Source organism: Lynx canadensis, chromosome X, assembly GCF_007474595.2.
Source record: "Lynx canadensis isolate LIC74 chromosome X, mLynCan4.pri.v2, whole genome shotgun sequence".
Taxonomy (NCBI): Eukaryota; Metazoa; Chordata; class Mammalia; order Carnivora; family Felidae; genus Lynx; species Lynx canadensis.
The window spans coordinates 20,737,801-20,752,217 of NC_044321.2; positions in this window are offsets into that span (position 1 = coordinate 20,737,801).

A 14,417-nucleotide genomic window follows, 5' to 3' on the forward strand; every position below is an offset into this window, starting at 1 on the left:
ATGGCTGAGCCTTGCACAGTCATAGTATCCCTATTCTGGACCCTTCCCCCATCATCCCTCAAAACAGTTTTCTTCCGAACACTATCTGAGACATTGATAAGTCAATGTGTGCTCTGGCAGAAAGGGGAAAATAACTCCAGGCAGAGCTTAAATTTTGGCTCCATTTATCTCATTCAGTGTTAGACAAAAGATCATTATCATTAGGATGTGCTGGTTTTCTATTGCTGAGTAACAAATTACTCCAAATTTTAGTGGCTTGAAAAAAATCATTTTATTTTGTCCACTTTTATTTTGCGGATTAGTAGTTCAGGAAGGGTTTGGCTAGTTGGTTCATCTCTGATCCATGTGGCATTATCTGGGTGCCTGGGGTATGACAGTCCACTTCAAAGACGGCTACTTCATTCACATGCTGGGCACCTGGGCTAGGATGGCTGGCAGTTGATGTTGACTGTCAGCTGGAAGCCGAGCTGGGGCTGTCCCTGAAGTGCCTACACATGGTCTCCCTATGTGGTTTGGGCTTCTCACAACATGGTGGCTGTCTGTATTCCGAAGAGTGAGTATTCTGAGAGACATGAAGTAGAACCTACCAGTCTTTTTTTTTTTTTTCTAATGTTTATTTTTGAGGGAGAGAGACAGACAGAGTGTGAGCAGGGGAGGGGCAGAGAGAGATGGAGACATAGAATCCAAAGCAGGCTCCAGGCTCTAAGGTGTCAGCACAGAGCTTGATGCGGGGCTCGAACCCACAGACTGTGATATCATGACCTGAGCCGAAGTCAGATGCTTAAATGCCTGAGCCACCCAGGTGACCCAGAGCCTACCAGACTTCTAATGCTGGAGTCAGAAAATTGGTATAATGTCACTTATACTGTATTTTGTTGGTCACAGCAGTCACAGAGCATTCCCACATTTAAGAGAAGGGGACACAGAACTCCCCATGAGAGAGGTAGTAAAGACTTTGCAGCCGTCTTTCATCTACACGTATGTGGATAGTTTTTTCTCAGGAGGCTTTAAGAAACAAACGTGCTCTAGGTTGAGGGCTTGGGACTGGCAGTGTTCTTGCAAATTTTTTACACATCACTCATCTTTTGCTTTTTTTCCAATGAGAGCCTCGCGGAACTGATAGTAAACGCTGGCCCTTGTCGGATAAACTCAAGTGACATGCTGATTACTTCACTACCACAGTCTCTTAGAGTGTAAATAATGGAGTGATAATGACAATAACAATAGTTTTCTGTGGGCCTCATTTAGTTCTAAATGCATTTTCTGTATTGATTCATGTGATCTTCATAACAAAGCCATGAGATCAGTTCTTTTATCAATCCTATTTTCATAGGAGAAAACTAAGGCACAGAAAGGTTAAATAACTTCCTAGAGTCACACAGCTGGTAAACGGCAGCACCGGGATTTGAATTGCATTCTGTATAGTTCCACTACCTGAAGGGAAATCATCTGGTTGACTTTTATATTCCTCCTTTCGCACGGAGGAAAATCAGCCTGTGCGAGTTGCTGCTATTAAGTACTATTTTGTGCATAAATTATACAAATATGTTTGCATTAGAGCTCGGGGGCGGAAGTGGAAAAATGGAAACAGGTTCTTTCCTCTATAGGTGATCTTTAGAGAGGCTATTTCAGGAAAACATTTCCATATTTTTGTCCTCCTAATTCTATCTCTAGTCAACTTGTTTTGTCTAAAGTTAATAATGCATTTATTGATTCCAAGCTTGTTTGTATCCATTCTGTCTTTCTGTCAGATGTAATTGTTTATTCTAAAGGAGTGGTGTGCGTGGGTGTGTGTGTGTAAAAATCCTATTGCTGTCGTGAAAAAAAACCAGGAGTTACAACAGACCAATTTAATATGGTCCCTCTTCTGAAATCCCATTTTCTGGATTGTTTCTGAGGAGTCTTTAACTTACATGCTGATATAGTTACTATATAACTACATATATAGTTGTTAGTTCATTTTTGTTAACTCACACTGCAGTTTCCTGTCCCCTTGCTGTTGGGAAATTTTAGCATTTCAGGACAGCTGGCCACCTTTGCTGAGGCCCCAGAGCACTTTTTCATGATTCACAAAGAAAGCTGGTGTGTGGCCAGAATGGGCAGCGACAGGTGGAAGGCTCAAAGGTTACCCTTTGTACAGGTTCCCACCATAAGTGTATACTCACCACTCTTGTTCTCTTAACCTCTTAATTACCCACAGACGGCCACGGGTGGTGACAGAAATTAGCTAGCTTAGAAGGCTGCTGCCCAGCCAGTTGAAATCCGTGGATAGGCTCTGTATAATTTTCTGGTCTGGGAGTAAACCTGAAAGAGACTTCGGAGGATTTCAGAAATTCTGAAATCACCCAAAGGTTGGAGGAGCGTGTCTTCGGGCACAGCTGCGTGTAATGCTCATTAAGCAGACAGGTTCCTAAATGATCAAGAATAACATTTGGATTTTCCTAGTCCCTGGGTAATATGTTCTTGGTTTAAGAGTGGGATGTCCTACCACGCATTTGTGTGTGTGTGTGTGTGTGTGTGTGTGTGTGTGTGTGTGTGTGTGTGTGTGTGTGTGTGTGTGGGAGGGCTGAGGTTTATTAATTAGCGAAGAATTGAGCCTGGCTGATGATCAAGTCTTGGTGTTAAGACAACATTCTGGTCGTGAGCAGTTTTTCCCCCCTTAGAGTTGGTTCTGTACTGAACTTTTTATTTGATGCAGTCTGAAATGGCCTTTATTAAAGCTGACTAGTCGCAGATATTTCCCAATGTAGACATTTTCAGAGGGCCAATTTTTTGAAATTTCTACCTTATTGAAGAGAACTGTATTCGAGTCTTTACAAGTATTGTCTCTCAATTTCAAAACGTCTTCTAAAGATCTGTCTTCATCTCACCGATGAGGAAACGAAGGTTCGGAGGGAGTTAGTAACTTGCCTAAGGTGACAAAACAAATAAAAGCCGGAGCTGACCCCATCGAATAGTGCTACTTGTTTTTCTGTCTACATTGCTCAATTGTTACTGTAGTTCATTTCAGTACATTTCAGAAAAGGATTTAGCACGAGTTCATTGAACGTGTCGTCTGAGAAAACATCCCTGTACTACTTTGGGGGTGTGTTTAACTGTGCTGGTTTGCTGGAGGATTGACTCTCTTCGCACCTCCGATGTTGCTTCTGTGAACATAAATGAATGAGTGCTGATGTCTGGCAGTATATCTATTTGATTTGTAGTTTCTTCATAGAATGGTATACCAAGTAGGGAGGGTACAAAGCAAATTTTGTTCAATATCGGTTCAGTTATCTATCCAACGGCTGTCCAATATAGGTGAGGGGACAGGTTAACACAAGATCTCAGCCCTTGATGTGACCATAGACAGGTTGTGTGGCTGCCCCGATACAGTATAACAAGGACTAAGGGCTGCCAAGTCTTAAGAGGAGAGATAAGGGAGCAACTAACTGTCTATGGAAGATTCCTGGAAAGCTTCTCAAGGGAGATGGCTTTTGAGTTGGGTCTTTAAAGATGAGCTTGTTGGATGGGGAAGGAGAGCTCTTGCAAACGCAAAGTGTATCAAAGGGCACGGAGTGTTTGTGGAGCCACGAGTGGCTTGGTGTGGCTGAAGGGCAGAATATGTATGTGCGACTTGAGAGAGAAGAGCTTGGAGAGGTGAGATGAAACCACACAGTGAAGGGGTCCTCTGAGCCATGGAGGGCCATAGAAGGATAGAAAAGTATAACCGGGTTTGTGTTTCAGGAAGTTAACTCCATATTCTGGTTGGGTTTGAGGAAGGGAGGACTGGAGAGAGGGGGACGCCTGGAAGATGGGTACTGATGAGAGCAGTGGCAGGGCACGAGTAAGAGAGGGTCTATAGACCTTGGGGGAGACTACTCGCTGTGTTTGAAAACGAATTTTTCAGTGTGGTTGAAGGAAAGTGCGGAGTAGTCCTTCAGTTTCAGGTTTCTCTTAGGCAAAGTGGTGCCATTAACTGAGATAAGGAATTTCAGAATAAGTAAATTCGGAGACGGGTATGAAAAAATTCGTTTTGGGATATTGTGTTTGAAGACTCTGTGAAATGTAGGGGTGGAATTGACCAGTGGAATGTTAGAAATTTGGATCTGGAGCCCTGGAGAAAATAGGGGGTTCAATTTGGGGTTTGTCTACATATAGGGGGCATTTAAAACTTTAGAAGTAATAGGCTCATGTGAGGGAACAGGGAAGGAGCAGACAGAGAGGAGAAGGGAACCAAGAGAGACTCCTGCATGGAAAGCAAAGAGTCCAAAAAGACCAAATGGTTGGCAATGCCAGATGATGCCAGATGATGTTAAGGAGACTAAACATTGATAAGAAAAACCTCAGGATTTATCACTTAGGAAGTAATAAGTGACTAAGTCGGTTAACAGGCCGGTTTCCAAAACAATATGTAGAACACACATCCAAACAATCTGTACTCTCTAATACCATTTTTATAGCACAGGGCATTCAGAACTCTGAAGGGACCAATTTCTAAGAGTGGTTACCTCTGGTTGGTGGGATTAGGAGTGTTTTGTTTTGTTTTTTTTAAAGGGAGGACTCTACTTTGAACCTCATTCAGGTTGCTTTCTGAGGTCCCAGTTCTTGCTGGCTGTCAGCTGGGGTTAATTTCAGCTTCCAGATGCTGCCTACATTCCTTCCCTGTTGCCCTCCTTCCTCTATCTCAAACCAGCAATGAGAGATTGAGTCATCCTCATTCTTTAAATCTCTCTGAAGAGATAGTAGCTGAGCAGGGTACAAAAAAACTTGGCGATTCCCATCCATACAGCGGCAGCAGAGCACAGAAGAATGAACATGGACTTTGGCGTGAAAAGCCCCTTGTTGTATTTTCGTATGTGACTTTCTAGCCAGATGGTCTTTATCGTGTTATTTAACTTCTTCTTTAGTTTTCTGATCTTTTCCAGCTTCTAGAGGCTGCGTGAATTTCTTGGCTCCTGGCACGCTTCTTCCCAGTCTGATCGGGGGTGATTTTTTTTTATTGCTCTTTTTTGTGTGTTTTTGCTTATATGCATTTTCTAAATGTCCTACAGTGACCATGCACTACTCTTGTAATCTTAAAAGAATATGATAAAAATTCTTACAAGAGGACGTTACCGGTGACCTTGGTGAGCATAATTTCAGTGGTGTGATGGGAAGCAGAAGTTGGATTCCAGTGGACTGAGAAGATCATTGGAACTGAGGAAATGGAAACGGGATGTTAGTGGCAAAGGCAAGGAAAGAGAAAGAGAAATATCCTGAGGGGTAGCAGGACTGAGAAAATTTTTATAGTAGCAATTCTTAAACCCTTTGCTCCAGGACCCATTTCTAGTCTTCGAAAGTTATTGGGGACCCCAAAGATCTTGCATGTTTTATGTGGGATAATATTTACCATATTACATATTAACACAGAACTTTAAAAATAGGTATTGATTTATTTTAAAATAATAAGCTCATTATTTAACATATCATATTTTAATGAAAAATAACTTTTTCAGAACAAAAACATTTAGTGAAAAGAGCAGCACTGTTTTTCATTTTTGCACATCTCTCTAATATCTGACTTAGTTAAAAAAAAAACAGATTCTTCTGCATCCAATATGTCGTAATATGTTGTCATGGTTGAAGTAAATAAGAAAAATCTGGCCTTACACAGGTGTGTAGCTGGTAAAAGGAAGACCCTTGTGGATCCCCTCAAAGGACCTCGGAAGTCTCCCACAAGGGTTCTTGGACCACATTTTGAGAACCACACTGACTTATAGTGTGGGAGGAAATTTGAAAGTGCTATGACTGGAACAGAAGGAGCCAGGAAAGAGAAAATTCCAGAGAGGGAGGTATAATTGAAGGAATGTACCAATATGGATAGAGAGTTCACCTTCTTAAAGAGAGGAGGTAGGTAGGATAGAGCCGTCAGGATAGATGTAGCTATAAATATGTGTGGAGGAGTGGAGGCGGTTGATAGATTTCACCTCTATTACTTTCACTTTTCTCTAAAACAGGATTGAGGGGCTACAGAATGGGACGGGAATTTATGCGGTGCTGTGAAGCTTATTTCTATAGGTTGTTTATATGCATATTGCAAAGTGAGATGCTAGCTGTGTGAAGGTCTAAGTGTTTCTGTGAGCAGGAATCTGCATTTCTAGGAAAATGCAGGGAATATCTTGAGCTGGATGCTAACCCCAGGAGCCTTTTCTTTAAAAAAAAAATTTTTTTTAATGTTTGTTTATTTTTGAGACAGAGACAAAGCATGAACAGGGAAGGGGCAGAGAGAGATGGAGACACAGAATGTCAAGCAGGCTCCAGGCTCCGAGCTGTCAGCACAGAGCCGACTGGGGGCTCGAACTCACCAACCGGGAGATCGTGACCCGAGCCAAAGTCTGACGCTTAACCAACTGAACCACCCAGGCGCCCCAGCCTTTTCTTTTTAAAGTTTATTTATGTAGAGAGCATGCAGGGGAAGGGGGGGAGGGGGAAGAGAGAGGATCCCAAGCAGAGTCCGCACTGTCAGCACAGAGTCTGATGGGGGCTCAAACTCACGAACTGTGAGATCATGACCTGAGCTGAAATCAATTTAACGAACTAAGCCATTCAGGCGCCCCGACCCCAGGAGCCTTTTCTACCGCACTTTAATCCCAGTGAATCCCAATGGTTGAAAAGAGAGATCAACAAAAGCATCCTGGGCCTGAGATGTGTGAGTACAGTAGGGGAGGGACATATCTTTTTTACTTGGTTTTATAAGATGATGTTTATGAGCTAGTTGTATGTATGTGTGTATATGACATATTTTTGAGTATTTAAACCTTGGGTATTTTTAGCACTAATTAGCAGGGCTACTTGGAAGAGAAGCTCTCCAAAGCCCAGTGTTTGGGATTGTGGCCCCCATTCCTATGGTGGATATGCCTCCAAGTAGGTCTCTATTGCACTAGACTTTATATATTTAGGCTGGGAGAGCTTGTGTGTATGTCCATGTGCACATGTACGTAAGAGGCCGATTCACTGCTTTGTTAGCAGCACTTTATTTTGAATGTCTTCAGAGTTCAAGTCTTTCTTGAAACGTTGAGTAAGACTGGAACAACTAAAAGAAATAAAGGAGAAAATTAAACTAGGAGTGCCTTAGGTTCAGAAGAAAATTCAGTTTGAGAAATAGAAGCATAATATTTTTTACAATTCTTTTTTTTACTTCATGTGATTAACACAAAGGCAAGTGATTTAATGAAAACCTTTTTATGGGGAACATTTTAAAATTAAGAACTTTTCCCATCAATCTGGAACATTATAGACCTTTCTCTTTCATAAATCTCCCCTAAAGATGAGAGCTTACTTAAGTACATTCTGGCATCTTTTTTTTTTTTCTTTTTTCTTTTCACTTTTCCATGGAAAAGTGTAGGTCTGGGATGAGGAGTTCCTGACTCACAGGGTGATTCTTAGGATAAGCCCTTATTTAATTTATTTTTTTAATTAATAATTTTTTTTTGAGAGAGAGAGAGAGCTGACCCACAGGCTGATTCTTAAGACATGCCCTTATTTAATTTATTTTTTTTAATTTTAATTTTTTTTTTCAGAGAGACAGAGGGAGAGAGCAAGAAGGGGAGGGGCAGAGAGAGAGGGAGAGAGAATCTGAAGAGGGCTCTGCGCTGAGAGAGGAGAGCTTGACATGGGGCTCAAACCCATGATCTGTGAGTTCATGATCTGAGTTGAAGCCCAACCGGCTGAACCCCCCGGGTGCCCCAAGCCCTTATTTTAGAAAAAGCCTTTACCTCACTTGCCAAATGCCAAGAAAGTTTACCATATCGTGATGAAAGTTTGGACCTGGTAGGAAACTTACTGGACATCTGGTTTGTCTTCATTTTGTAGCTTAAAAAAATGAAAACCCAAGAATTAGGGGAGCTCCTGAAGTCCACAATGGTGGCTTATTGCAGAGGTTTTTTTTTTTTCTTCCAGTCCTGTCACTTCTTTACACCAGAGATAGAAACTTCTCATGGTTACAAAACTGCAGCAAGGTTTTAGAGTCTTCTGTGGCACAAAGTTACAACTACCTCTACACATTTGAGGAGTCTCTCTCTTTAAGTCTCAGTTTAATTGGTTCATTTAGGTCTCTGTGTGTGGTTCTTGTCTCTTGTGGGAAATCTGCTGCTCACTAATGTTTTCACAGTGTGTTTTACTTTCTTTCTTTTGGGCTCTTTCTCTTTGTATCCTTTTTTCTTTGTACATGAGTGTGCATGGTTCCCTCTGTTTCTCTGTCGGTCTCCCTCTCCCTCCTTAATCTTCTTTCTTAACTAGTGCTAAAGGATTCTATAGGACAGTTCTCTGCTGTCCCTTTTTATCTTTCATCTTCTTTCCCTCTTCTTAGCTTTTTATCTCCCATAAGAGATACTGATTTGTAGTTTTCCTTTTTTTTTTTTTTTTTTGTATTTGTCTAATTTTGGTATCAGGGTGATGCTGGCCTCATATAATGAGTTGGGAGTGTCCTTCATTTCTTATTTTCTGCGTGAGATTGTGTAGAATTGGTGTTACTTCTCCTTTAAAAATTTGGTAGAATTCTCCAATAAAATCATCTGGGCATGTAGCTTTATTTTTTGAGAATTTTACAATAATGAACTTAATTTCTTTGATAGTTATAGGACTATTTAGATTATTTATTCCGTCTTGGTTTAATTTTGGAATTTCATGGCTTTAAAAGTATCAGTCTCTTTTTCCGAAGTTTTCAAATTTATGAGTGTAAATTTGTTTGTCATATTCTCTTATTATCTTTTTAACAGCTCCAGGATCTTTACTAATGTTCCATTTCATTCCTGATTTTGGTAATGTGTTTCTCTGTTTTATTTTTTGTCAGTCTTCCAAAGATTTATTAATTTTGTTGAATTTTTTGAAGATCAGCTTTTTTAGTTTGTTTTATTTTTAATTTTTTTTTGATATTTATTTTTAACAGAGAGAGAGAGAGAGAGAGAGAGCACGCATGAGTGAGCAGGGGAGGGGCAGAGAGAGAGACAGACAGACAGAATCTCAGGCAGGCTCCATGCTCTGAGCTGTCAGGACAGAGCCTGATACGGGGCTTGAACTCACAGACCATGAGATCATGACCTGAACCGAAGTCAGATGCTTAACTGACTGAGCCCACCCAGGTGCCCCAAGAATCAGCTTTGTAAAAAGTTTTATTTTTTTAAGTGATCTTTACACCCAACGTGGGACTCGAACTCATGACTCTGTGATTGAGTCGTATGCTTTTCCGACTGAGCCAGCCAGGCGCCAAAAGAATCAGCTTTTTAAATTGATTTTCTCTATTGTTTTTCTGTTTTCAAGTGCATTGATTTCCTATCTCATCCTCTGCTTGCTTTGAGTTAATAAAGGAGATTATTGTTTTGAGACCTTTTCTCTTTTGTACTGTAAGTATGTGGTGCTATAAACTCCTCTCTCAGAAGTTCTGTATTTCTGTATTTCTGCTTGTTTTGTCATGTTTTGTTTTCATTTTCTTTTGGTGTCATGGGTAATTTATTTCATTTTTGACTTCCTCTCTGATCATTTGGAAATTAACCAATATACATCCAAGTGATTATTTTCATTCTGTTTGGAGAAGTTCCTTTAGCCATTCTTTAAGGGTAGGTTTATTAGTGACACATTCTTTTAGTTCCCCTTCATCTGAGAATGTCTTTATTCCCTCTTCATTCTGAAAGAATAGTTTCATCAGATATAGAATTCACAGTTGACATTTCTTTTCTTCCAGCACTTGGAAAACATTGGGCCACTTCCTTTTGGCCTCTGTAGATTCAAAGGAGAAATCTGTTGCCATTTGAATTGATTTTTTTCCTATAGATTGTTTCTCATTGGCTGATTTCAATATTATTTGTCTTTAGTTTTTATAAGTGTACTAATGACACATCTTGGCATAGATTTATTTGTGCCTATCTGATTTGAGGGTTGTTGAGCCTTCAGTATGTAGGTTCATGTTTTGTTTTTTTTCCCCCAAATTTGGGAAGTTTTTTTTTGCCATTATTTCCTTGAATATTCTTTCAGCCTCATGTTCTCCATTTGGATTTTGCTCCTCTTTTTTTGGACTTCACAGACTTCTTTTTTTGGGTCTTTGCTCATAGGTCCACAGGTGTCTGAGGCTTTGTTAAATCTTTTAGTCTATTTTCTGTCTGTTGTATAAATTGAGTGAATTCCATTGATGTGTCCTCAAATTCTTTGATTCTTCTGCTCTATAAATTTTTTGGTTGAACCCAGTGATAGAATTTTTAATTTTGGTTAGTTTGTTTTTTAGTTCTGTGATTTCCATTTGGTTCTTTTTAAAATAACTTCTATTTCTTTTGTTGAGATTTTTCTACCTTAGCATTTGTTCTAAGAGAATATATAATAGCTTATTGAAGCATATTTATCATGGTTGCTTTTAAATTGTTGTCAGGTTAAGTCCAACAGCTGATTTGTCTTGGTGTTGACATCATTTGCTTGTCTTCCCTCATTCAAATTGTGAGTTTCCCCGTTCATTGTATGATGGGTGACTTTTGGTTGTATTTTGGACATTTCGGCTATTATGTTAGGAAACTCTGGGTCCTATTCTTTTATTTTAGCACCAGTCTCCCCATTTTGATTTATCATACAGTTTCTTTAGTGTAGGAGTTTCTTCTCTACTTTTACAAACTGCCTATATATTAAGGATATATTCATTGGGAGTATTGTGTTTCAAAACTGAGACAAAATGGATAATTTTGTTAAAAGATACAAATTATTAAAATTGACTTTAAAGGAAATACTAAACATGAATAAATCCATACTCTTTAAAAAGATTTATCTGGGGGCGCCTGGGTGGCGCAGTCGGTTAAGCGTCCGACTTCAGCCAGGTCACGATCTCGCGGTCCGTGAGTTCGAGCCCCGCGTCAGGCTCTGGGCTGATGGCTCGGAGCCTGGAGCCTGTTTCCGATTCTGTGTCTCCCTCTCTCTCTGCCCCTCCCCCATTCATGCTCTGTCTCTCTCTCTGTCCCAAAAATAAATAAACGTTGAAAAAAAAAATTAAAAAAAAAAATAAATAAAAAGATTTATCTGTAGTCAAGAATTTGCCCATAAAATCCTCCCCAGAAGCCCACCCTTAACATCAAACAAAACACAAACACCTGGGTTGGATGTTTCTACAAATGAAGTTTATGAAAATTTAGAGCAACTCAAATCTTATAAAAACTTAAAAAAATTTTATTAAAGTATAATTGACATAGAATATTATATTAGTTTCCAATGTAGTACATAGTAATTCAACCTTTCACAATGTATGCACTGTGAAATGGTCACCTCAATAAGTCTGGTTACCATGTGTCACCTTACAAAGTTAATACAATATAACTGACTCTGTTCCCTATACTGTATGTTACATCCCCATGACTTATTTATTTTGTAAGTGAAAGTTTGTACTTTTTGGTTTTCTTCACCTGTTTTGTCCCTCCTAACCCCACTCCCCTCTGCCCATTTTTAATTGGATTGTTTGTGTTTTTTGTTATTGAGTTGTGTGAGTTCTTCATAATTTGGGTGCTAACCCCTTATCAGATATATGATTTGCAAATATTTTCTCCCATTCAGTAGGTTGCCTTTTTATTTTGTTGATAGTCTCTTTGCTGTGCAGAAGCTTTTTACCTTGATGTAATGTTACTTATTTTTGCTTTTGTTGTTCTTTCCTTTTGACTCAGATGCAAAAAAAACATTGCTTAGAATGACATCAGGGAGCTTACCATACTAGCTTTGTAAGTGATTTATCCACTACTTTTATTATATATGCACCTTTTTCAGTGAGGTTTTTGCTTTTGTATGTTTTCTTGTTGTTAATAGTGCTATTTCTGTTCAGCTTAAAGAATCCCTTTAACATTTCTTGTAAGGCTGCTTTAGCAGTGATGAATTCTTTTAGTTTTGCTTATTTGCAAAACTCATTACCTCTTTTTCAATTCTGGGTGATAACTTAGCAAGGTATGCTTGATTGGAAGTTTTTTTTTTTTTTCCTTTTAACACTTCAACTATGTCATGATACTCTCTTCTAGTGTGCAAAGTTTCTACTGAAAAATTAGCTGATAATCTTACAGAGGTTCTCTTGTATGTAACAGGTTGCTTTTCTCTTCCTGCTTTTGAGCTTCTCGCTTTACCTTTAATGTTTGACATTTTAATTATAATGTGTCTTGGTGTGGATCTCTTTGGGTTCATTTTTCTTTGGAACTCTCTGGGCTTCCTGGAACTGGATGTTTCCTTCTCCAGGTTACAGAAGTTTTCAGCCACTTTTTCTTCAAATAAGTTATTTGTCCCTTCCTTGTCTCTTCTCTGGGACCTCTATAATGTGGATGCTATTCTGCTTGATGTTGTCCTGTAGATCTCTTAAGTCATCTTCCTGTTTTAAAATTCTTTTTTTGTTTTTGCTGCTCTGTCTGTGTGCCTTCCAGTGCTTTGTATTCCAGCTCACTGATCTGTTCTTCTGTTTCATTCAGTCTGCTGTTGAACTCCTTCTAGAGTATTCGTCAGTTTAGTTATTATATTCTTCGGCTCTGTGATTTTTGTGTGGTACTTTCTTACTTTCTCTTTCTTTTTTGAGGTTCTCGCTTGTTCATCCATATTTATCCCAAGTTGGTGAGCATCTTTGTGATCACTACTTTGAATTATTTGTTGGGTTGATTTCTTATTTCCGTATCTTTTGTATTGTTCTCTCTCATTTGGAACATATTTCTGTTTCCTCATTTTGCTTGACACTCTTTGCTTTTCTTCTGTGCTTTATGTGAAATAGGTATTTTGGTCTTTTTTTAATGTTTATTTGTTTTTGAGACAGAAACAGAGTGTGAGTAGTGTGAGCCGGGGAGGGACAGAGAGAGAGGGAGACACAGAATCCAAAGCAGGTTCCAGGCTCTGAGCTGCCAGCACAGAGCTGGACAGAAGCTCGAACGCTCGAACAGTGAGATCATGACCTGAGCCGAAGTCGGACGCTTAACTGACTGAACCACCCAGGCTCTCCAACGTATTTCAGTCTTGAAGGAATGGCCTTGTGAAGGTGATGAACCTTGTCATTCACCCTTGCCCAAACCTGTGTGATTGTCTAAACCACTGAATTTATTTTTGATATGTTCCCATTGTTGAGGGTGTGCCCAGACCTGTCAGTGATGCAAGGGACGGGAATCTCATTGAGCACCTATTTTCAGGCTGATTGGAAGCCTGACACTCCAGCAGTACCTTCTAAGGTATACAAATATATATAGTCTTGTGGGCTTGCAGTTGTAAAACCCTCCTGGCCTCCAGAATGGGAGCCCTGGAGGTTTTCCCTGGGCAACAGTGACAAGAATTGGGGCTCTAGATGAGTGTATAAGCTCCTGTTTAGGAGGTCTCCTCGAGCTGTAGTGAGGCCAAGGAGGGGTGCACAAGAATGGTGTCCCCTTACTTGCATTCCCAGGGAGTGCCTCTTTAGTCTTTAGATTTGTGGAATACCTAAAACCTGTCCGTTGGGCTAAAGCTCTCTGATAAGTACATTTTCCCAGAAGACTGGGGCTGTGTTTCTGTTTGCTCTGTGTGCAGCGCCCTGTGGGTGTTGGCTTGCCAAGAAGTGTCTTTCTGGTTATTAGAGTTACTTGGAGCTCAGGAACACCAGCCCCCTTGGACACCAGGGCCACACGAACAAGGGTCACCCCCTGTGAGGTTTGCACATACCCGCTAGTCCTAACAGGACAGCTGGAAAGTGTAGGGGGTGGGGTAGGCTCGCTGGCTTCGGAAAGGCCATGGTAAAATGCCTCACCTGCACGTGCCCATCGGCCTCAGTGAGGCTGTAGGAGCGCGCTCTGGCTGTGGCTGTGCACTGGCCCCATGTGAGGGGCAGGAGGATGCCATGACCGCTCATGCTTGCCAGCCTCAGCCAGGGTGTTGAGGAGTGTTGCAACCACCCGTGCTTGCTGACCTTACCAAAGGAGCGAGAGAATGCCGTGGCTGTTCGTGTGCCTGCCCCAGCCAGGAAGTGGGGGATTGCTGTGACTGCCCTTGCTCTCTGGCCTCAGAAAGGCAGTGAGACAGTGCTAAATAAGACTGTTCTGCCCATTCAGGTGAGGGAGAAGGAGGGCGCTGTGTCTGAGCAAGCCCGTCTGTGCTAGCAGGGTAGGTAGAGAGTAGGCAAATGATGTCTCCCAGCCCCTTTGTCTCTGCAGAGAGCCCGAAGTACTCCCTGCCTGTCTGGCAGATGCCATTGACCAGCAAATGAAACTCCTTTACAGTCAGGTGCTTTTCAAATTGGCACTTTTGTGCTGAATCCTGGGTTGAGTGAGATTCTCTTTAAAGGGAGAATCTCAGTTTCCGATAGCACTTTCAGTCCCTTGGACATTGGCCCTATTGGTTTTCTAAGCCATGTGTTGGCTTGTCTCAGCCAAACTGGGAGCTCATCTCTCCAGTGCGGATCTCAAGTTAGGATGCCCGATGTGGGGCACCAACTCCTTGCTTCTCTGGGA